This window comes from Nerophis lumbriciformis, linkage group LG23 (assembly GCF_033978685.3).
Source record: "Nerophis lumbriciformis linkage group LG23, RoL_Nlum_v2.1, whole genome shotgun sequence".
In the NCBI taxonomy this organism is placed as follows: Eukaryota; Metazoa; Chordata; class Actinopteri; order Syngnathiformes; family Syngnathidae; genus Nerophis; species Nerophis lumbriciformis.
This window is the reverse complement of record NC_084570.2, coordinates 1,997,501-2,021,338: the sequence shown is the minus strand read 5'-3', so window position 1 is coordinate 2,021,338 and position 23,838 is coordinate 1,997,501. Positions and strand designations below refer to the sequence as shown.

The following is a 23,838-nucleotide window of genomic DNA, read 5'->3' as shown; positions in this document are numbered from 1 at the left end:
GACCCCCATTGAATCTGCCGGAGTGTGTGAGCAATTCAGAGACAAAGGACCTCGGTAGCACGGCAAGCAATGGCGGCAGTTTGTTCCCGCAGACGAGCGAGCTAAACCCCCTGGATGTCTTGGCTCACACCGTCCCTTATGCCACCGAAGGTGATCAAGAGAAGAATATCGACCCTAGCTTCCCTGGCCTGCTGACATCAACTCCAAAACTGGACAGATCAGCTTTCAGGAAAAGAGAGCGGATGAGGGTATGTCTACAGAATATATTAATTGATGAAAATTGGGCTGTCTGCACTCTCAAAGTGCATGTTGTTGCCAAATGTATTTCATATGCTGTAAACCTAGTTCATAGTTGTTAGTTTCCTTTAATGCCAAACAAACACATACCAATCGTTGGTTAGAAGGCGATCGCCGAATTCGTCCTCGCTTTCTCCCGTGTCGCTGGCTGTCGTGTCGTTTTCGTCGGTTTCGCTTGCATACGGTTCAAACCGATATGGCTCAATAGCTTCAGTTTCTTCTTCAATTTCGTTTTCGCTACCTGCCTCCACACTACAACCATCCGTTTCAATACATGCGTAATCTGTTGAATCGTTTAAGCCGCTGGAATCCGAGTCTGAATCCGAGCTAATGTCGCTATAGCTTGCTGTTCTTTCCGCCATGTTTGTTTGTGTTGGCATCACTGTGTGACGTCACAGGAAAATGGACGGGTGTATATAACGATGGTTAAAATCAGGCACTTTGAAGCTTTTTTTAGGGATATTGCGTGATGGGTAAAATTTTGAAAAAAACTTCGAAAAATAAAGTAAGCCACTGGGAACTGATTTTTAATGGTTTTGACCATTCTGAAATTGTGATAATGTTCCCCTTTAAAAAAAATAACACTTACCTTTCACTATTTGAGTAGCCTTTGTTCTGCCATTTGAGTACCGGCGAGCGATCTCTGAATCCGGGAACATATCCTTCACGGATTTGTTGAAAACATCCGCAAATGAGAACGGGATGTTGCTTGCAAGGTGGCCCATAATACTGGACTGTGACCAGCCTTGTGCTTCTCTGACCGTTCATGAGTGACTATAACCATTCGGCCACCGTGTTATGGGTTATAGATGAACCTATGGATAACGGAGACATATATAATAGTCTCCTTTTCAGGTGAGAGGACGCTAAAGGCAGTGCCTTTAAGGCACACCCCCAATATTGTTTGACCGGCTGGAAATTTTGGACATTACTACTTGCCGTAGTTTTGAAGCAATGCATGATGGGAATCCGGATGTTATGTGTCAGTGTATGAACGTATGGGTTATAGATAAACCTATGGATAACGGAGACATATAAAATAGTCTCCTTTTCAGGTGAGAGACGACATTAAAGGCAGTGCCTTTAAGGCACGCCCCCAATATAGTTATCCGGCCGGAAATCGGGAGATTTTCGGGAGAATAGTTGTCCCGGGAGATTTTCGGGAGAGGCACTGAAATTCGGGAGTCTCCCGGAAAATTCGGGAGGGTTGGCAAGTATGGTTTAGAATGATTTCAACAACTCTTATTTTTTTTGTGATAGAGTTATTGGAGCACATACTTGTTGGTCACGAAAAAACTTTCATGAAGTTTGGTTCTTTTATGAATTTATTATGGGTCTTCTGAAAATGGGTCAAAAGTATACATACAGCAATGTTAATATTTGCTTACATGTCCTTTGGCAAGTTTCACTTTTGGTAGCCATCCACAAACTTCTGGCAAGATTCTGGTTGAATTTGTGACCACTCCTCTTCACAGAATTGGTGCAGCGCAGCTACATTTGTCGACATGGACTTGTTTCTTCAGCATTGTCCACACGTTTAAGTGAGGACTTTGGGAAGGGGGAACATATTCTAAGTAACAAAGACTTAATTTAGAGTTATTTGAACACTAGGGGAACATATTCTAAGTAACAAAGACTTAATTTAGAGTTATTTGAACACTAGGGGAACATATTCTAAGTAACAAAGACTTAATTTAGAGTTATTTGAACACTAGGGGAACATATTCTAAGTAACAAAGACTTAATTTAGAGTTATTTGAACACTAGGGGAACATATTCTAAGTAACAAAGACTTAATTTAGAGTTATTTGGACACTAGGGGAAAATATTCTAAGCAACAAAGACTTCATTTAGAGTTTTTTGGACACTAGGGGAACATATTCTAAGCAACAAAGACTACATTTAGAGTTATTTGGACACTAGGGGAACATATTCTAAGTAACAAAGACTTAATTTAGAGTTATTTGGACACTGGGGGAACATATTCTAACTAACGTGGCGCAGTGGAAGAGTGGCCGTGCGCGACCCGAGGGTCCCTGGTTCCATCCCCACCTAGTACCAACCTCGTTATGTCCGTTGTGTCCTGAGCAAGACACTTCACCCTTGCTCCTGATGGGTGCTGGTTAGCGCCTTGCATGGCAGCTCCCTCCATCAGTGTGTGAATGTGTGTGTGAATGGGTAAATGTGGAAGTAGTGTCAAAGCGCTTTGAGTACCTTGAAGGTAGAAAAGCGCTATACAAGTACAACCCATTTATTTGGACACTCGTGGAACATATTCTAAGTAACAAGGACTACATTTAGAGTTATTTGGACACTAGGGGAACATATTTTTAGTAACAAAGACTTAATTTAGAGTTATTTGGACACTCGGGGAACATATTTTAAGTAACAAAGACTTAATTTAGAGTTATTTGGACACTAGGGGAACATATTTTAAGTAACAAAGACTTAATTTAGAGTTATTTGGACACTCGGGGAACATATTTTAAGTAACAAAGACTTAATTTAGAGTTATTTGGATACTAGGGGAACATATTCTAAGTAACAAAGACTTAATTTAGAGTTATTTGGACACTGGGGGAACATATTCTAACTAACGTGGCGCAGTGGAAGAGTGGCCGTGCGCGACCCGAGGGTCCCTGGTTCAATCCCCACCTAGTACCAACCTCGTCATGTCCGTTGTGTCCTGAGCAAGACACTTCACCCTTGCTCCTGATGGGTGCTGGTTAGCGCCTTGCATGGCAGCTCCCTCCATCAGTGTGTGAATGTGTGTGTGAATGGGTAAATGTGGAAGTAGTGTCAAAGCGCTTTGAGTACCTTGAAGGTAGAAAAGCGCTATACAAGTACCGTATTTTCCGCACTATAAGGCGCACCGGATTATTAGCCGTACCTTCTATGAATTACATATTTCATAATTTTGTCCACCAATAAGCCGCCCCGGACTATAAGCCGCGCCTACGCTGCGCTAAAGTGAATGTCAAAAAAACAGTCAGATAGTTCAGTCAAACTTTAATAATATATTGAAAACCAGCGTTCTAACAACTCTGTCCCAAAATGTACGCAAATGTGCAATCACAAACATAGTAAAATTCAAAATGGTGTAGAGCAATAAATAGCAACATAATGTTGCTCGAACGTTAATGTCACAACACACAAAATAAACATAGCGCTCACCTTCTGAAGTTATTCTTCATTCGTAAATCCTTCAAATTCTTCGTCTTCGGTGTCCGAATTGAAAAGTTGCGCAAGCGTGGGATCCAAAAATGGCCGGCTCCGCCTCGTCGAAGTCATCGGATTCAGTGTCGCTGTTGTTGTGCAGCAGTTCTGTGAATCCTGCCTTCCGGAAAGCTCGGACCACAGTTGTGACCGAAATATCTGCCCAGGCATTTACGATCCACTGGCAGATGTTGGCGTATGTCGACCGGCGCTGTCTGCCCGTCTTAGTGAAGGTGTGTTCGCCTTCGGAGCTGTGTGAAAAAAGCCACCCGGCCTCTTCGCGTAAACTTCCCTTAACCACTCGCTCATCTTTTCTTCATCCATCCATCCCTTCGAGTTAGCTTTTATGATGACGCCGGCTGGAAAGGTCTCTTTTGGCAAGGTCTTCCTTTTGAATATCACCCTGGGTGGAAGTTAGCATGGCAAGCTAGAACCACAGTGAAGGATGACTTCTCATTCCCTGTGGTGCGAATATTCACCGTACGTGCTCCCGTTCCACAGTGCGGTTCACAGGAATATCAGTTGCTGTGAAATACGGTAGTAATCCGTGTGCGGATGGAGAGATTGCGTCTTTTTATGAACCGGATCCTTGTCCTTTGTAGGAGCCATTTTGTGGTCTTTACAGATGTAAACAGGAAATGAAACGTACGGTGATATCCGCGCGTTTTTTCTTCTTCTTCCGGGGGCGGGTGAAGCGCTTCCTGTTCTATGGGGGCGGGTGCTTTCCTTGGCGGTTGCTTGCGTAGAAGAAGAAGCGCTTCCTGTTCTACCGGGAAAAAAGATGGCGGCTGTTTACCGAAGTTGCGAGACCGAAACTTTATGAAAATGAATCGTAATAAAGTGCACCGGGTTATTAGGCGCACTGTCAGCTTTTGAGAAAAATTGTGGTTTTTAGGTGCGCCTTATAGTGCGGAAAATACGGTACAACCCATTTATTTGGACACTCGTGGAACATATTCTAAGTAACAAGGACTACATTTAGAGTTATTTGGACACTAGGGTTAATATTTGCTTACATGTCCTTTGGCAAGTTTCACTTTTGGTAGCCATCCACAAACTTCTGGCAAGATTCTGGTTGAATTTGTGACCACTCCTCTTCACAGAATTGGTGCAGCGCAGCTACATTTGTCGACATGGACTTGTTTCTTCAGCATTGTCCACACGTTTAAGTGAGGACTTTGGGAAGGCCATTCTAAAACCTTAATTCTAGCCATTCCTTTACCACTTTGCCAGAAGCTTGTAAACACTTTGTAGGGCACAACATAGGACTAGACTAGTGCATTCAACTTCATGGCAAAGGCTACTTCCTAACAAGGCAACACAGCGTCTTGGAATTGCTGCATACAAACTCTACTGTATAGTATTTGCAAATGAGACTCAGGATTGTAATGACAAATGAAAATGTAAAAACTGGACAGCCCAGTTATCAAGATCAGCTCATTTTTAAATGCTACATTAACATTTTGGTTTTATTATTACAAATAACACTTACCGTATTTTTCCGACTAAAAGGCGCACTTAAACTCCTTTCATTTTCTGAAAACTCAACAGTTCGCTTAATGTACGGAATAATTGTAATTGTGCTTACGATTTTCTGACATGGACTTGTTTCTTGAGCATTGTCCACACGTTTAAGTCAGGACTTTGGGAAGGCCATTCTAAGATCTTAATTCTAGCCTGATTTAGCCATTCCTTTACTACTTTTGACGTGTGTTTGGGGTCATTTTCCTGTTGGAACACCCAACTGCGCCCAAGACCCAACCTCCGGGCTGATGATTTTAGGTTGTCCTGAAGAATTTGGAGATAATCCTCCTTTTTCATTGTCCTATTTACTCTCTGTAAAGCACCAGTTCCATTGGCAGCAAAACAGGCCCAGAGCATAATACTACCAACATGTATGTGCTCCAATCACTCTATCACAAAAAAAGTAAGAGTTGTAGACATTATTGGAAACTCAAGACAGCCATGACATTATGTATGCAAACTTTTGATGGCGACTGTAAATGAAATGACTGGAAGCTTGGCCAAGAGAAATACATGACAGTATTTTCCTTGTCTGTGCCTTTTCCCTAAAACAGATCCAGTTCTCTTTGTGTTTGGGTTCCCCCCCCCCCCTCTACTCATGCAGCTCCTCCCTCTGGCGCATAAAAGCTTCCACAGCTTCTTAATTCTGTGCGACGTCCTCCATGCAGCTGCAGCAGCAACACGTGAAGGTAAGACGTGCATCATTCAGCTTTCAGAGTACTTTGTTGTCGCCTGCTATGCCGCATCGACTCTTTGGGAACCCAACGGTGCAGATGATTGAAAACGTTCGTCACTCTCTGGCGTCCTTTGGAAGTTTCCATGTGCAAATGAAAAAAAACCCAGGACGGTGACCTGGGACTAGAAGTGGTGCTTCTTGTGCTTCTTGTTTCTTCCTTGTGCACAAACTGGGTCTTTTAGGTGGCGCGGCTCAGGTGGGAGAGCAACTTGAGGGTTCCTGGTTTGTGTCCTTGGGCAAGACACTTCACCCACCTTGCTCGGGATTGGTCTCGGTTAGAGGCTCGCACGACAGGCTCCGCTATCTGTGTGTGAATGGGTGAATGTGATGTATAATGTAAAGTGCTATACTAGGGTTTTACGGTATACCGATACTAGTATAGTATCGCGGTACTAATGAATCAAAAATGGTACTATACTCTGCTTGAAAAGTACCGGTCACGTCCAATGTTCCCCCTAAGGTGTGTGCCTTGTCAATCGCGCACTGCTCAAGCGTCCTCTGCGCACGGCAAATCTATGCCACGCACAACATCAAATAAAAAAATAAGCGCATAACAATTTTCGACACACGGACACGACAGAGAAAACAGTTTTCGTCATCATTGTTCAAATATTGTAACGTCTGTCGAGACGCTTTGAGGACATGAATTCCATCCATCACTTTACTGAGCAAAAACTCTGTATTGTCGGCCATAAACACATCACCAAAACATTAGTAAAAAATATGATATCTAGCAAAACTGGTCATTTTCTGCAGTACAAACCAAACCAAAAGCAACTTTGTTATATCAACAGCAGCCGCTCGCTCTTTCTCACTTGCGCCAACACATGCACATATAAGGCACTTAGCCAATGATGTGTTTACAGCCACACAAAAAGTAGGACAACTCCAACACCACACATAAAGTGTAATTCCAGGTCGTTACACTACGATTTACCAATCAAATGTGTGCTTATTCTAATGTCATTTATTAGGAATCTTAAATTATAAATATTAATCATGAAATGCTGTTAGAATATTAAATAAATACTAATAAAAATATATTTTTTACAAGCAGGAAGTTGCAGGAATGTACACATGATCCCCTGCTTACATCTCATTGTGCAACATGTGAATGTTTTAATGGGAACTAAATGCAATGTCTGAAAGGGGTACACATTATTTCCAAAGCAGGACCTCCACCCAGACAAACAATACAAGTACACAGTTCATGAAAAACAATAATTTTTGTTACTGTCATTGTAAGTGGGCCTAAACACTTATATTAGAACTGGAAATGACTGCTGTCATTTGATTATAATAATAAGAGAATGTTGTCTGTCTATCTATGTTGGCCCTGCGATGAGGTGGGGACTTGTCCAGGGTGTCCGCCGCCTTCCGCCCGAATGCAGCTGAGATAGGCTCCAGCACCCCCCGCCACCCCGAAAGGGGAAAGCGGTAGAAAATGGATGGATGGATGGAGATTGAACTTGTCATTTAGTCAGTTTTGGGACAGGTGTGCTGCTGGTGTAGCCACAGTGTGCACATCTGATGTTGCTCACATGGGCTCCACTGAATGCTCAGGGAGTTTTTGCGTTTGCTCACACACATGAACAATTAGAGGGAACATTGGTTGCAAGCAGACACAGTGTGGAGACAGAAAAGGGAGAACGGACGCATTTTGGCTTAAAAACCAATGATAATGGTTAAGTTATAATACTGAAACTGTCACGACGGGGGCGAGGGGGTCGCAGCTTACTGCGAGGGTTGTTCTCCCGGGATGCAAACGGACTATTCCGGACAAGGCTTGCAGGTAGGAACATATTTATTTTCTCAATTAATCCTACACATCACAAAGACTGGAACCAAACAAAAGAAAATCGTGCCGTTCACACGAGAAGCAAACGAACAAAAAAAAACTTAACGCAGGAAACATAGAAGCTAAACACTTAGCATGGACTATGGCAGGGGTCAGCAACCCGCGGCTCCGGAGCCGCATGCAGCTCTTTGATCACTCTGATGCGGCTCAGTAGCTTACTTTGCCGACCCCCGATTTTCCCGGGAGACTTCCGGATTTCAATGCCTCTCGCAGAAAACTCCCGGGATTAATATTTTCCGATTTTCACCCTAACAGTTACAATAAGGGTGTGCCATGATGGTACAGCATTTGGCGCCCTCTACAATCTGTATTAACAGCGTGCCAGCCCAACCCATTGTTATGTAGTATGCATCTTCTGCTTGCACACGTACGTGACAGCAAGGCATACTTGGTCAACAGCCACACAGGTTACACTGACGGTGACCATATAAAACACCTTTAACACTCTTACTAATCAATCAATCAATCAATCTTTATTTATATAGCCCTAAATCACAAGTGTCTCAAAGGGCTGCACAAGCCACAACGACATCCTCGGTACAAAGCCCACATACGGGCAAGGAAAAACTCACCCCAGTGGGACGTCGATGTGAATGACTATGAGAAACCTTGGAGAGGACCGCATATGTGGGTAACCCCCCCCCCCCTCTAGGGGAGACCGAAAGCAATGGATGTCGAGTGGGTCTGACATAATATTGTGAGAGTCCAGTCCATAGTGGATCCAACATAATAGTAAGAGTCCAGTCCATAGTGGGGCCAGCAGGACACCATCCCGAGCGGAGACGGGTCAGCAGCGTAGAGATGTTCCCAGCCGATGCACAGGCGAGCGGTCCACCCCGGGTCCCGACTCTGGACAGCCAGCACTTCATCCATGGCCACCGGACCTGTGCCCCCCCACCCCCCCCCCCCCCCTCAAGGAAAAGGGGAGCAGAGGAGAAAAGAAAAGAAACGGCAGATCAACTGGTCTAACAGGGGGGCTATTTAAAGGCTAGAGTATACAAATGAGTTTTAAGATGGGACTTAAATGCTTCTACTGAGGTAGCATCTCTAATTGTTACCGGGAGGGCATTCCATAGTACTGGAGCCCCAATAGAAAACGCTCTATAGCCCGCAGACTTTTTTTGGGCTCTGGGAATCACTAATAAGCCGGAGTTCTTTGAACGCAGATTTCTTGCCGGGACATATGGTACAATGCAATCGACAAGATAGGACGGAGCTAGACCGTGTAGTATTTTATACGTAAGTAGTAAAACCTTGAAGTCACTTCTTAAGTGCACAGGAAGCCAGTGCAGGTGAGCCAGCATAGGCGTAATATGATCAAACTTTCTTGTTCTTGTCAAAAGTCTAGCAGCCGCATTTTGTACCAACTGTAATTTTTTAATGCTAGACATAGGGAGACCCGAAAATAATACGTTACAGTAGTCGAGACGAGACGTAACGATAATAACTAATAATGCGCCACACTTTGAACCAAAACCAAACAAGAATGACAAACACATTTCGAGAGAACATCTGCACCTTAACACAACATAAACACAACAGAACAAATACCCAGAATCCCATGCAGCCCTGACTCTTCTGGGCTACATTATACACCCCTGCTATCACCAAACCCCGCCCCCACCCCAACCCTGCTCCCTCACACATCAATACCCCCGCTGTGCGTCGGTTGAGGTGGGCGGGGTTTGGTAGCGGGGGTGTATAATGTAGCCCGGAAGAGTTAGGGCTGCATGGGATTCTGGGTATTTGTCCTGTTGTGTTTATGTTGTGTTACGGTGCAGATGTTCTCCCGAAATGTGTTTGTCATTCTTGTTTGGTGTGGTTTCACAGTGTGGCGCATTATTAGTGAGAGTGTTAAAGTTTGTTTTTTTTATACCGCCACTGTCAGTGTAACCTCTGTGGTTGTTGAGCAAGTATGCCTTGCTGATCACCCACGTGATCAAGCGGAAGCCCCATACAATGTGTGGCTGATCAGGCACGCTGGTTGAAGTGGGTGCTATACGCTGTACCATCACGGTACGCATGACGCTGACAAGCGCCAATCATATAAAACCCGCGTGCCGCACCAGCATTCAAATTCCATATTAAGGTATGGGCAGCGTGTCTTAGACCCCTGGTTTATACATAGCACAAAGCAAAAAAAATACTTTTCATGCAGTGTTATTTCATTTTAAATTTCAAAAAATTTTTGTGGCTCCCATTGTTATCTTCAATTTGTGAAACTGGTCAAAATGGCTCTTTGACTGGTAAAGGTTGCCGACCCCTGGACTATAGCATGGAACAAACAAGACTTACTGTGGCATGAAACAACTAACACTTACGTGGACACGGCATGAATCGAACAACTAGCATTAACTTGGAATCGGACATGAAAACGAGCAGCATGAACTATGATATCGCGTGAAACAAGCAATGACGCCAGGACGACTGACTGGCAAAGACAGGCTTAAATAATGGTCTCTTGATTAGAGCAGGTGCGTGTCCCCAACACCAAAGGCAGGTGAAACTAATAAGTCACCATGGTAACTAAAACAAACAAGGGTGCACAAAAACAGGAACTATGGAGTCTAAAACTAACAGAACATAACAAAATCCGGACCACGGATCATGACAGAAACGCCCTCAGGAAGAGGTGTTTTAAGACATGGCTAGCTAGTTAGCGGTGAACGTCCATTCGCAATCGGCAGTGTTTTAGCTACTTCTAAATCACTAATCCTCGCCTCCGTGGCGACAAATAAAGTACGTTTCTTACAAGTATCATCCCTGCACGACGATGTATAGCTAAACATGCTTCACTACACACCGTAGGAGGATGCGATAGCTAACCGCTAACAGCAAGCTAGCACCCTGAATGTAAACAAATACTGATGGAGATTAGCATGGTGCTAAATCTGGTGCAGCCATCTTCTTAATGTAACTGCACATTGTCCTTCAAATAAACAAATTCAAAGCAAATACACCTGACATCCACTGTAATGATACCAAGTACAATGGCGTATCTAGTCGATTCTACTATGATTACGTCACAAAATCGTTTTTCTTTTTTTTTAATTCATATTGTAATTACATACTTGCCAACACTCCCGAATTTTCCGGGAGACTCCCGAAATTCAGCGCCTCTCCCGAAAACCTCCCGGGACAAATATTCTCCCGAAAATCTCCCGATTTTCAGCCGGAGCTGGAGGCCACGCCCCCTCCAGCTCCATGCGGACCTGAGTGAGGACAGCCTTTTTTCACGACGGGAGGACAACAGGGTGACAAGAACTAAATCATCCAGACTAGAGATACATTGTATTATTATGTTTATCTTACCTAAAAATAAATATATTTATTAATTTAAATAAAAAAATAAAAAATAAAAAATAAATGTTTACTATATTTTGCTAAAAACATCAAAATTAATTGTATTTTAATTTTTATTTTTTCTGACTCCTTATTACATCCAGCCATAGAATTTTACATTAAAATAAACATATTTGAAATAATTAATTTTAAATTATCATAATAATTCATTTAAAATGACCATATTTAATTATTAAAATAATTGCTTGTTCATCAACAACTTTAGTATTTTATTCACTACATTTTGAAGCTCTCAGAAGCCAAGTTATGTTATATTAACAAGAGTTAACTCATCATATGAAGCCCTCAGGTTCCCCCCATGATGCTGTCCCTCCTACCTTTTTTAATGAAGTGTTTTCTTGCATAGGGCAGCCTGTTCTTAATATTTTAAATAGCAGTCTGTTTTCTGGAGTAGTTCCTACCAGTTTTAAACACGCCGTGGTTCAACCGCTTTTAAAGAAACCTGGTCTGGACAGTTCAGTTTTAGCCCATTTTAGACCCATTTCTAAGCTGTCTTTCCTCTCAAAGATTTTGGAGAAGATTGTTTTTACCCAGTTAAACACTTTTTTAGAGGACTGTGATATTTTAGAAGTCTTTCAGTCTGGGTTTAAACCCCTCCATAGTACCGAGTCAGCTTTATTAAGGGTTTTTAATGACATCTTTCGAGCAACAGATTTAGGTGATCATGTAATTTTAGTTTTACTGGATCTAACAGCAGCATTTGATACGGTGGACCATAATATTTTAATTAGACGCCTGCAGCATCAAGTGGGCATCTGTGGTACTGCTTTGAGTTGGCTGAAGTCCTATTTGACTAACAGGACCTTCTCTGTGAATGTTGCTGGATCTGAATCCTCCGTTGCTCCCTTGACATGTGGGGTCCCACAAGGCTCAGTTTTGGGACCACTTCTCTTTTCTATTTATTTACTTCCCCTGGGCTCAATCCTAAGAAAGCATGATATTTCTTTTCATTGTTATGCCGATGACACACAAATGTATTTTCCATTAAAGAGAAATCATGCCTCTTCAATACAGCCATTACTTGCCTGTCTTGAGGATATCAAGGCCTGGATGGCCCTAAACTTCTTAAATTTTAATGAAAAGAAGACAGAAGTAATAGTGTTTGGACCTAGTGGTACCTGTGAGCTCCCCCCTGTTGACTTTGGCCCTTTGGCTTTGCACGTTAAGCCCATGGTCACCAACCTGGGCTTTCGTATTGACTGTAATTTTAAATTGGACCGTCAGATTGGCACAGTGGTGAAAGCCAGCTTTTTTTATTTACGTCAGCTGGCCAAGGTTAAAAACCTTCTTTCTAGGCAACAGTTAGAGACAGTAATCCATGCCTTTACTACATCTCGGCTGGATTACTGTAACTCTTTATATTTTGGAATTAGTCAGTCCTCCCTCTCACGTCTGCAGCTGGTCCAAAATGCAGCTGCCCGACTTTTAACTAACACAAGAAAAAGAGAGCACATTACTCCTGTTTTAGCCTCCCTCCACTGGCTGCCTGTGTCTTTTAGAGTCCATTTTAAGATTATCTTACTCGTTTTTAAATCCTTACGTGGTCTTGCCCCACCTTACCTCTCTGAGCTGCTCCATCTTTATGCCCCCACCCGGTCCCTCAGGTCAGCTGATCAGCTGATCCTGGAGGTACCCAAAACAAAGCGCAAGCTCAGAGGGGACAGAGCTTTCTCTGTTGCGGGTCCCAAACTCTGGAACGATCTCCCTCTCCATGTGAGACAGGCCCCTTCTTTGGCTATTTTCAAGACCCTTCTTAAAACCCATTTTTATTCACTGGCTTTTAACCCAGCATGAGACTTTGAACTGTTTTTAGCTTTTAACTTTTTGAACTGTCTTTAACTTTTAAACTGTTTTTATCTAACAAACTGTTCTTAGGGTAATTTATATTTGCTTTTTAATTGTGTATTTTTATTTCTGTTTTAAATGTTATTTTTTAGTCTGTCCTTTGCCTCTATTTCTTTGTGGTGTACAGCCCTTTGTTTTTCAACTGTGCTTGTTTTTAAAGGGCTTTATAAATAAAGTTGGTATGGTATGGTATGGTATATTCCTTAATATTTATTTATGCAAGTTTGAAGTATCAATTATCCAACCACAGTTTTGTTTGCATATTTTCAGGATGTAGATATATATATATATATATATATATATATATATGTATGAAATACTTGACTTGGTGAATTCTAGCTGTCAATATACTCCTCCCCTCTTAACCACGCCCCCAACCACGCCCCGCCCCGCCCCCGACCACGCCCCCAGCCCCCCACCTCCCGAAATCGGAGGTCTCAAGGTTGGCAAGTATGTAATTATAAACTCAGGAAATATGTCCCTGGACATATGAGGACTTTGAATATGACCAATGTATGATGCTGTAACTACTTGGTATCGGATCGATACCCAAATTTGTGGTATCATCCAAAACTAATGTAAAGCATCCAAACAAGAGAAGAATAAGTGATTATTACATTTTAACAGAAGTGTAGATAGAACATGTTAAAAGAGAAAGAAAGCAGATATTAACAGTAAATGAACAAGTAGATTAATAATTCATTTTCTACCACTTGTCCTTAATAATGTTGACAAAATAATAGAATGGAAAATCTAGCTAATTTAGCTGTCAGCAGCTAAATTAGGAGCCTTTGATTGTTTACTTACTACTAAAAGACAAGTTGTCTTTTATAGAGATGTTATATATTATCGGCCGATAAATGCTTTAAAATGTAATATCGGAAATTATCGGTGTCGGTTCCAACCCCTTGATTTTCCCGGGAATCTCCCGAATTCAGTGCCCCTCCCGAAAATCTCCCGGGGCAACCATTCACCCGAATTTCTCCCGATTTCCACCCGGACATCAATATTGGGGGCGTGCCGTAAAGGCACTGTCTTTAGCGTCCTCTAAAACCTGTCGTCACGTCCGCTTTTCCTCCATACAAACAGCGTGCCGGCCCAGTCATATAATATATGCAGCTTTTACACACCCACATAAGTGAATGCAATCATACTTGGTCAACAGCCATACAGGTCACAGTGACGGTATAAACAACTTAAACACTGTTACAAATATGCGCCACACTGTGAACCCACACCAAACAAGAATGACACACACATTTCGGGAGAACATCCGCACCGTAACACAGCATAAACACAACAGAACAAATACCCAGAACCCCTTGCAGCAGTAACTCTTCCGGGACGCTACAATACACCCCCCCCCCCCCCCCCCCCCCCATCTCTAGAATTCGGATTGGCGGTCTCAAGGTTGGCAAGTATGCTCTAGTATACTCTGGACTGAAGCTGTGTGCCTTCATTGTTTTTGTAGCTGTTGTTTTGAGGCATGATTAAAAAAAAAAAAACATAATGCACTTTGTGAAAGTCAAAGTATAGTATTTCCCATAGTTGTAGTGGGTATCAGGATTATCTCAGGGAGAGCATGTCCCAAATTCCAAGCTGCTGTTTTGAGGCATGTTAAAAAAAAAATAATGCACTTTGTGACTTCAATAATAAATATGCCAGTGCCATGTTGGCACTTTTTTCCATAACTGGAGTTGAAGTTGTTCTCTTATTTTGGAAAACCTTGTTTTTGATTGATTGATGGAAACTTGTATTAATAGATTGCACAGTACAGTACATATTCCGTACAATTGACCACTCAATGGTAACACCCCAATAAGTTTTTCAACTTGTTTAAGTCGAGGTCCACGTTAATCAATTCATGGTAAAGTTACATTGTTTAATCATCACAACAAAATTAGGCATAATAATGTGTTAATTCCACCACTGTATATATCGGTATTGGTTGATATCGGAATCGGTAATTAAGAGTTGGACAATATCGGAATATCGGATATCGGCAAAAAAAAAGCCATTATCGGACATCTCTAGTCTTGTATGTTCACTATTTTATTTAAGGACAAACTTGCAATAAGAAACATATGTTTAATGTACCCTAAGATTTTTTATTAAAATAAAGCCAATAATGCCATTTTTTTTGGTCCACTTTATTTAGAAAAGTACCGAAAAGTATCGAAATAATTTTAGTACCAGTACCAAAATATTGGTATCGGGACAACACTAAATGCATGATTAAAATGAGTGTAAAATACTTGTATTTTTTATTTTTTATCATTATTTATTATTATTTATTATTTTATGGGGTGTATATTATAGCGTCCCGAAGAGTTAATTCTGGGTGTTTGTTCTGTTGTGTTTATGTTGTGTTACGGTGCGGATGTTCCCCCCCGAAATGTGTTTGTCATTCTTGTTTGGTGTGGGTTCACAGTGTGGCGTATATTTGTAACACTGTTAAAGTTGTTTATACGAGCACCCTCAGTGTAACCTGTATCGCTGTTGAACAAGTATGCGTTTGCATTCCCGTGTGTGTGCGTACAGAAGCCGCACATATCTTGTGACTGGGCCGGCACGTTGTTAGAATGGATGAAAAGCGGACTTGACGACAGCTCATAGCGGACATTATTTTATTTTTTTTATTTTTTTTTTTTTTTTTTTTTATCGTGTTCTGTTTGTGTTGTGTTGTGTTTGCTCGGTACTCGTTTTATCTTTTAACCTGTCCATTGTACAGCACTTTGGCTACCCCTGTGGTAAATTTCAAATGTGCTTTATAAATAAAGTTGATTTGATTTGATTTGATTTGATTAAAGGCAGTGTCTTTAAGGCACGCGCCCAAGACTGTGGTCCGGGTGGGCTACGAGATATAATGACTGATGAACACCTTCGTTCGATAATGAAGGTTGCCTCAGCTCAAAGCCTGAGCATTAATGAACTAGCATCCAAGAACAGATGGCAGGGGGCTTGGGCACATCAGATTAGATCATTTGCGGACGATACCCTGCTCCTAAGCCTTCTACACAAGGATACGGACCCCTCTGTGTACCAAGACGAGATAGACCTATTTATTAGGTGGTGTGACACTAACCATCTTATTTTAAATGTGACCAAGACACAGGAAATGGTTTTGGATCCGAGGAAAGTGACTGACCATGAGCCAGTGGTCATCAAAAATCAGGAAATCACCCAGGTATCCTCATATAAATATTTAGGGGTTCATATTGATAATCTTCTCTGCTGGAAGACACATATTGACAAACTGTGCAATAGACTGCAACAGAGGCTATATTTTTGGCGAAGATTAAGATTGTACGGCGTAAGCAGCCACATCATGATGATTTTCTACCGTGCCATTGTAGAGAGCATCATTAGATACGGGATCACCTCATGGTTTGGCAACCTAACCGTTAAGCTAAAAAGCAAACTGGCCGGCATGCATAAAACGGCAATGAAAATCGTAGGGAGGAAAGAATATGAGCCTATACAGAGCATCTATGAGCAGGCAGTTAGGAAAAAAGCTAAGAAAATTATTTCCAACTCACAACACCCACTCTTTCCTGAATATGGAACCCTGCCATCAGGGAGAAGACTCCGGGTCCCACTATGCAAATCTAACCGCCTTAAATTATCATTTGTCCCAGCCTCCATTAAGCTGACCAACAATGTGCAATAGAATTTTAATACATAGGTTAGCACTTTTTTTAGCACATAGCACTTGAGCTCTAGTGCAATGCACATTGGTACTTTATCTTTATCTCCATACTGTAGATTTTATGCCTACATCAAAGTGCCACCTATGTCTATCAAGCTCCATTTTTAAACAAAGAAAACAATAAATCAATCAAATCAATCAATGTTTATTTATATAGCCCTAAATCACAAGTGTCTCAAAGGGCTGCACAAGCCACAACAACATCCCACATCAGGGCAAGGAAAAAACTCAACCCACTGGGATACAATGAGAAACATTGGAGGGTTAGGGTTAGGGTTAGAGTTAGGGTTAGGGTTAGGGTTGGGGTTGGGGTTAGGGTTAGGGTTAAGGTTATGGTTAGGATTAGGGTTAGGGTTAGGCATAAAGAAAAATAGTTGGTTGGTGATAGGGTTAGGGTTAGGGTTAGGGCTAGGGCTAAGGCTAGGGCTAGGGCTAGGGTTAGGATTCGGTTTAGGGTTAGGGTTGGGGTTAGGGTTAGGGCTAGGGTTAGGGTTAGGGTTAGAGTTGGGGTTAGGTTTGGGGTTAGGGTTAGGATCAGGGTTAAGGTTATGGTTAGGGTTAGGCATAAAGGAAAATAGTTGGTTAGGGTTAGGGTAAGGGCTAGGGCTAGGGTTAGGGTTAGGGCTAGGGCTAGGGTTGGGGTTGGGGTTGGGGTTGGGGTTGGGGTTAGGGTTAGGCATAAAGAAACATAGTTGGTTAGGGATAGGGTTAGGGTTAGGGCTAGGTTTAGGGTTAGGGTTGGGGTTAAGGCTAGGGTTAGGGTTGGGGTTAGGGTTAGGGTTAGGGTTAGGGCTAGGGCTAGGGTTAGGGTTAGGGTTAGGGTTAGGGCTAGGGTTAGGGTTAGGGTTGGGGTTGGGGTTGGGGTTGGGGTTTGGGTTAGGGTTAGGCATAAAGAAACATAGTTGGTTAGGGATAGGGTTAGGGTTAGGGCTAGGGTTAGGGTTCGGTTTAGGGTTAGGGTTGGGGCTAAGGCTTGGGCTAGAGCTAGGGTTAGGGTTCGGTTTAGGGTTAGGGTTAGGGTTGGGGTTAGGGTTAGGGTTAGGGTTGGGGTTAGAGTTAGGATAAGGGTTAAGGTTAGGGTTAGGATTAGGCATAAAGAAAAATACTTGGTTAGGGTTAGGGCTAGGGCTAGGGTTTGGGTTAGGGTTAGGGTTAGAGCTAGGGCTGGGGTTGGGGTTGGGGTTGGGGTTTGGGTTAGGCATAAATAAACATAGTTGGTTAGGGATATGGTTAGGGTTAGGGCTAGGGCTAGGGTTAGGGTTAGGGTTCGGTTTAGGGTTAGGGTTAGGGCTAGGGTTAGGGTTAGGGTTAGGGTTGGTGTTGGGGTTAGGATTAGGGTTAAGGTTATGGTTAGGGTTAGTTTTAGGCATAAAGAAAAATAGTTGGTTAGGGTTAAGGTTAGGGTTAGGGCTAGGGCTAGGGCTAGGGTTAGGGTTAGGGTTAGGGTTAGGGCTAGGGCTAGGGTTAGGGTTAGGGTTAGGGTTAGGGTTGGGGTTGAATGAGCGCTTCTCATTCTCTCCCTCACTCCCTCTCGCCTCCTGAACAGGAAGTGTTGATGTAGAAAGGAGGGAATGTGCTTCTTGATCCCACCGCAACGAGTCTACTTTCGACTCTCCCACTTCTGAGTCAAAGCTGCAAAATACAAAGGCCAGTTGTAGAAAATGTCTATTTAAAGATGGTTCCAGATTTGTGTTTAGCATGTATCTAGATCAGGGGTGTCAAACGTACGGCCCGCGGGCCCGTGAACAGGTTTTATCCGGCCCACGGCATGAGTTTGCTAAGTATAAAAACGAGCCGAAATTTTTGAATGAAAGAAACTGCTGTTCTAAATGTGTCCACCAGATGTCGCAATAGCAATTATTTGTATCTTTGTAGATGATGCTACATATGTAACTGTTGAGGTCCTCCAGGTTCCTTGGACCACCAATGATGGACATGACAGCCTCGTTCATTCTTGTGAACAAAGATTTATTTGTCAATAAATGTTCCTTTTACCCTCATCAGGATGTCTGTTTTCGCTCTCGCTCGTGTTCGTGCTCGTTCTCCAACATCCACCATCAAAAACTCTCCCCTCTCCTTCCCGACTGCTGCCTTTAACAGAGCGACAGGTCCGCAGGCCACGCCCCCCCCCCCCACCCCCACCTCCCACAGTAACAAAAAAATAAACCACATGATGTTAGTGCACCAGTTGAGGAAATTTAGCAAACTACATAAATAACATCCTGTAATTTGATTTTGATATTATTATTTTTTTCTTGATAGATTGAAAATGAACACCAATGAGTTGACTGATGAATATTATCACATAATTTATTCAAAAAGTATAAATAACAACAAATAAAGATGGAATACTATTAACCGTAACATGTAAGTGTAAAAAAAAAAAAAAAAAAAAACATACATTTTTAAACAAAGAAAACAATAAATCAATCAAATCAATCAATGTTTATTTATATAGCCCTAAATCACAAGTGTCTCAAAGGGCTGCACAAGCCACAACAACATCCCACATCAGGGCAAGGAAAAACTCAACCCACTGGGATACAATGAGAAACATTGGAGGGTTAGGGTTAGGGTTAGGGTTAGGGTTAGGGGTTGGGGTTAGGGTTAGGGTTAAGGTTATGGTTAGGATTAGGGTTAGGGTTAGGCATAAAGAAAAATAGTTGGTTGGTGATAGGGTTAGGGTTAGGGTTAGGGTTAGGGCTAGGGCTAAGGCTAGGGCTAGGGTTAGGATTCGGTTTAGGGTTAGGGTTAGGGTTAGGGTTGGGGTTAGGGTCAGGGTTAGGGTTAGGGCTAGGGTTAGGGTTAGGGTTGGGGTTAGGTTTGGGGTTAGGGTTAGGATCAGGGTTAAGGTTATGGTTAGGGTTAGGGTTAGGCATAAAGAAAATTAGTTGGTTAGGATTAGGGTTAGGGCTAGGGCTAGGGTTAAGGTTAGGGCTAGGGTTGGGGTTGGGGTTGGGGTTTGGGTTAGGGTTAGGCATAAAGAAACATAGTTGGTTAGAGATAGGGTTAGAGTTGGGGTTAGGGTTAGGGCTAGGGCTAAGGCTAGGGCTAGGGTAGGGTTCGGTTTAGGGTTAGGGTTAGGGTTGGAGTTAGGGTTAGGGTTAGGGTTAGGGTTGGGGTTAGGGTTGGGGTTAGGGTTAGGATCAGGGTTAAGGTTATGGTTAGGGTTAGGGTTAGGCATAAAGAAAAATAGTTGGTTAGGGTTAGGGTTAGGGCTAGGGCTAAGGTTAGGGTTAGGGTTAGGGCTAGGGCTAGGGTTGGGGTTGGGTTTGGGTTTGGGTTAGGGTTAGACATAAAGAAACATAGTTGGTTAGGGATAGGGTTAGGGTTAGGGCTAGGGCTAGGGCTAGGGCTAGGGTTAGGGTTCGGTTTAGGGTTAGGGTTGGGGTTAGGGTTAGGATCAGGGTTAAGGTTATGGTTAGGGTTAGGCATAAAGAAAAATAGTTGGTTAGGGTTAGGGTTAGGGTTAGGGTTAGGGCTAGGGTTGGGGTTGGGATTAGGGTTAGGCATAAAGAAACATAGTTGGTTAGGGATAGTGTTAGGGCTAGGGCTAGGGCTAGGGCTAGGGTTAGGGTTCGGTTTAAGGATAGGGTTAGGGTTAGGGTTAGGGCTAGAGTTAGGGCTAGGGTTAGGGTTGGGGTTGGGGTTAGGGTTGGGGTTAGGGTTAGGATTAGGGTTAAGGTTATGGTTAGGGTTAGTTTTAGGCATAAAGAAAAATAGTTGGTTAGGGTTAGGGTTAGGGTTAGGGCTAGGGCTAGGGTTGGGGTTGGGGTTGGGGTTGGGGTTAGGGTTAGGATCAGGGTTAAGGTTATGGTTAGGGTTAGGGTTAGGCATAAAGAAAAATAGTTGGTTAGGGTTAGGGTTAGGGCTAGGGCTAGGGCTAGGGCTAGGGTTAAGGTTAGGGCTAGGGTTGGGGTTGGGGTTGGGGTTTGGGTTAGGGTTAGGCATAAAGAAACATAGTTGGTTAGGGATAGGGTTAGGGTTGGGGTTAGGGTTAGGGCTAGGGCTAAGGCTAGGGCTAGGGTAGGGTTCGGTTTAGGGTTAGGGTTAGGGTTGGAGTTAGGGTTAGGGTTAGGGTTGGGGTTAGGGTTGGGGTTAGGGTTAGGATCAGGGTTAAGGTTATGGTTAGGGTTAGGGTTAGGCATAAAGAAAAATAGTTGGTTAGGGTTAGGGTTAGGGCTAGGGCTAAGGTTAGGGTTAGGGCTAGGGCTAGGGTTGGGGTTGGGTTTGGGTTTGGGTTAGGGTTAGACATAAAGAAACATAGTTGGCTAGGGATAGGGTTAGGGTTAGGGCTTGGGCTAGGGCTAGGGTTAGGGTTCGGTTTAGGGTTAGGGTTGGGGTTAGGGTTAGGATCAGGGTTAAGGTTATGGTTAGGGTTAGGCATAAAGAAAAATAGTTGGTTAGGGTTAGGGTTAGGGTTAGGGTTAGGGCTAGGGTTGGGGTTGGGATTAGGGTTAGGCATAAAGAAACATAGTTGGTTAGGGATAGTGTTAGGGCTAGGGCTAGGGCTAGGGTTAGGGTTCGGTTTAGGGATAGGGTTAGGGTTAGGGTTAGGGCTAGAGTTAGGGCTAGGGTTAGGGTTGGGGTTGGGGTTAGGGTTGGGGTTAGGGTTAGGATTAGGGTTAAGGTTATGGTCAGGGTTAGTTTTAGGCATAAAGGAAAATAGTTGGTTAGGGTTAGGGTTAGGGTTAGGGTTAGGGCTAGGGCTAGGGTTAGGGTTAGGGTTAGGTTTGGGGTTGGGGTTAGGGTTAGGCATAAAGAAACATAGTTGGTTAGGGATAGGGCTAGGGTTAGAGCTAGGGCTAGGGCTAGGGTTAAGTTTCGGTTTAGGGTTAGGGTTCGGTTTAGGGTTCGGTTTAGTGTTAGGGTTAGGGTTGGGGTTAGGGCTAGGGTTGGGGTTAGGGTTAGGGCTAGGGCTAGGGTTAGGGTTAGGGTTGGGGTTAGGGTTAGGATCAGGGTTAAGGTTATGGTTAGTGTTAGGCATAAAGAAAAATAGTTGGTAGGGTTAGGGTTAGGGTTAGTGTTAGGGCTAGGGTTAGGGTTAGGGCTAGGGCTGGGGTTGGGGTTGGGGTTAGGGTTAGGCATAAAGAAACATAGTTGTTAGGGCTAGGGTTAGGGTTAGGGCTAGGGCTAGGGTTAGGGTTAGGTTTAGGGTTAGGGTTGGGGTTAGGGTTAGGGCTAGGGTTAGGGTTAGGGTTAGGGTTGGGGTTCGGGTTAGGATTAGGGTTAAGGTTATGGTTATGGTTAGGGTTAGTTTTAGGCATAAAGGAAAATTTTGGTTAGGGTTAGGGTTAGGGTTAGGGTTAGGGTTAGGGTTAGGGCTAGGGCTAGGGTTAGGGTTGGGCTAGGGCTAGGACTAGGGTTGGGGTTAGGGTTAGGGTTAGGCATAAAGAAACATAGTTGGTTAGGGATAGGGTTAGGGTTAGGGCTAGGGCTAGGGCTAGGGCTAGGGTTTAGGTTCGGTTTAGGGTTAGGGTTAGGGTTGGGGCTAGGGTTAGGGTTAGGGTTAGGGTTAGGGTTAGGGTTGGGGTTGGGGTTAGGGTTGGGGTTAGGGTTAGGATTAGGGTTATGGTTGGGGTTAGGGTTAGGGTTAGGGTTAGGGTTAGGGTTAGGGTTAGGGTTATGGTTAGGATTAAGGTTAGGGTTAGGCATAAAGAAAAATAGTTGGTTGGTGATAGGGTTAGGGTTAGGGTTAGGGTTAGGGTTAGGGCTAGGGCTAGGGCTAAGGCTAGGGCTAGGGCTAGGGTTAGGGTTCGGTTTAGGGTTAGGGTTAGAGTTAGGGTTGGGGTTGGGGTTGGGGTTAGGGTTAGGGTTAGGGTTGGGGTTGGGGTTGGGGTTGGGGTTAGGGTTAGGATTAGGGTTAAGGTTATGGTTAGGATTAAGGTTAGGGTTAGGCATAAAGAAAAATAGTTGGTTGGTGATAGGGTTTGGGTTAGGGTTAGGGCTAGGGCTAGGGCTAAGGCTAGGGCTAGGGCTAGGGTTAGGGTTCGGTTTAGGGTTAGGGTTAGAGTTAGGGTTGGGGTTGGGGTTAGGGTTAGGGTTAGGGTTGGGGTTGGGGTTGGGGTTGGGGTTAGGGTTAGGATCAGGGTTAAGGTTATGGTTAGGGTTAGGGTTAGGCATAAAGAAAAATAGTTGGTTAGGGTTAGGGTTAGGGCTAGGGCTAGGGCTAGGGCTAGGGTTAAGGTTAGGGCTAGGGTTGGGGTTGGGGTTGGGGTTTGGGTTAGGGTTAGGCATAAAGAAACATAGTTGGTTAGGGATAGGGTTAGGGTTGGGGTTAGGGTTAGGGCTAGGGCTAAGGCTAGGGCTAGGGTAGGGTTCAGTTTAGGGTTAGGGTTAGGGTTGGAGTTAGGGTTAGGGTTAGGGTTAGGGTTGGGGTTAGGGTTGGGGTTAGGGTTAGGATCAGGGTTAAGGTTATGGTTAGGGTTAGGCATAAAGAAAAATAGTTGGTTAGGGTTAGGGTTAGGGCTAGGGCTAAGGTTAGGGTTAGGGCTAGGGCTAGGGTTGGGGTTGGGTTTGGGTTTGGGTTAGGGTTAGACATAAAGAAACATAGTTGGTTAGGGATAGGGTTAAGGTTAGGGCTAGGGCTAGGGCTAGGGTTAGGGTTCGGTTTAGGGTTAGGGTTGGGGTTAGGGTTAGGATCAGGGTTAAGGTTATGGTTAGGGTTAGGCATAAAGAAAAATAGTTGGTTAGGGTTAGAGTTAGGGTTAGGGTTAGGGTTAGGGTTAGGGCTAGGGTTGGGGTTGGGATTAGGGTTAGGCATAAAGGAACATAGTTTGTTAGGGATAGTGTTAGGGCTAGGGCTAGGGCTAGGGCTAGGGCTAGGGCTAGGGTTAGGGTTCGGTTTAGGGTTAGGGTTGGGGTTAGGGTTAGGGCTAGAGTTAGGGCTAGGGTTAGGGTTGGGGTTGGGGTTAGGGTTGGGGTTAGGGTTAGGATTAGGGTTAAGGTTATGGTTAGGGTTAGTTTTAGGCATAAAGAAAAATAGTTGGTTAGGGTTAGGGTTAGGGTTAGGGCTAGGGCTAGGGTTAGGGTTAGGGTTAGGGTTAGGTTTGGGGTTGGGGTTAGGGTTAGGCATAAAGAAACATAGTTGGTTAGGGATAGGGCTAGGGTTAGAGCTAGGGCTAGGGCTAGGGTTAAGGTTCGGTTTAGGGTTAGGGTTCGGTTTAGGGTTCGGTTTAGTGTTAGGGTTAGGGTTGGGGTTAGGGCTAGGGTTGGGGTTAGGGTTAGGGCTAGGGCTAGGGTTAGGGTTAGGGTTGGGGTTAGCGTTAGGATCAGGGTTAAGGTTATGGT

At 43.8% G+C, this 23,838-nt stretch overlaps 1 protein-coding gene across 2 annotated transcripts in view; it reads left to right on the top strand.

The window, feature by feature from the left end:
* The first annotated feature begins 5,696 nt into the window (after positions 1-5,696).
* The window catches only part of LOC133622523 (uncharacterized), a 55,692-nt gene continuing 37,550 nt past the window's right edge, over positions 5,697-23,838 (top strand). The window contains exon 1 of one of the 2 annotated variants that reach the window (XM_061985342.1): positions 5,697-5,726. The gene's annotated coding sequence lies outside the window, so the exon portion shown is untranslated. The remainder of the gene's footprint in view (positions 5,727-23,838) is intronic. The other variant, XM_061985341.1, reaches the window with a different exon arrangement.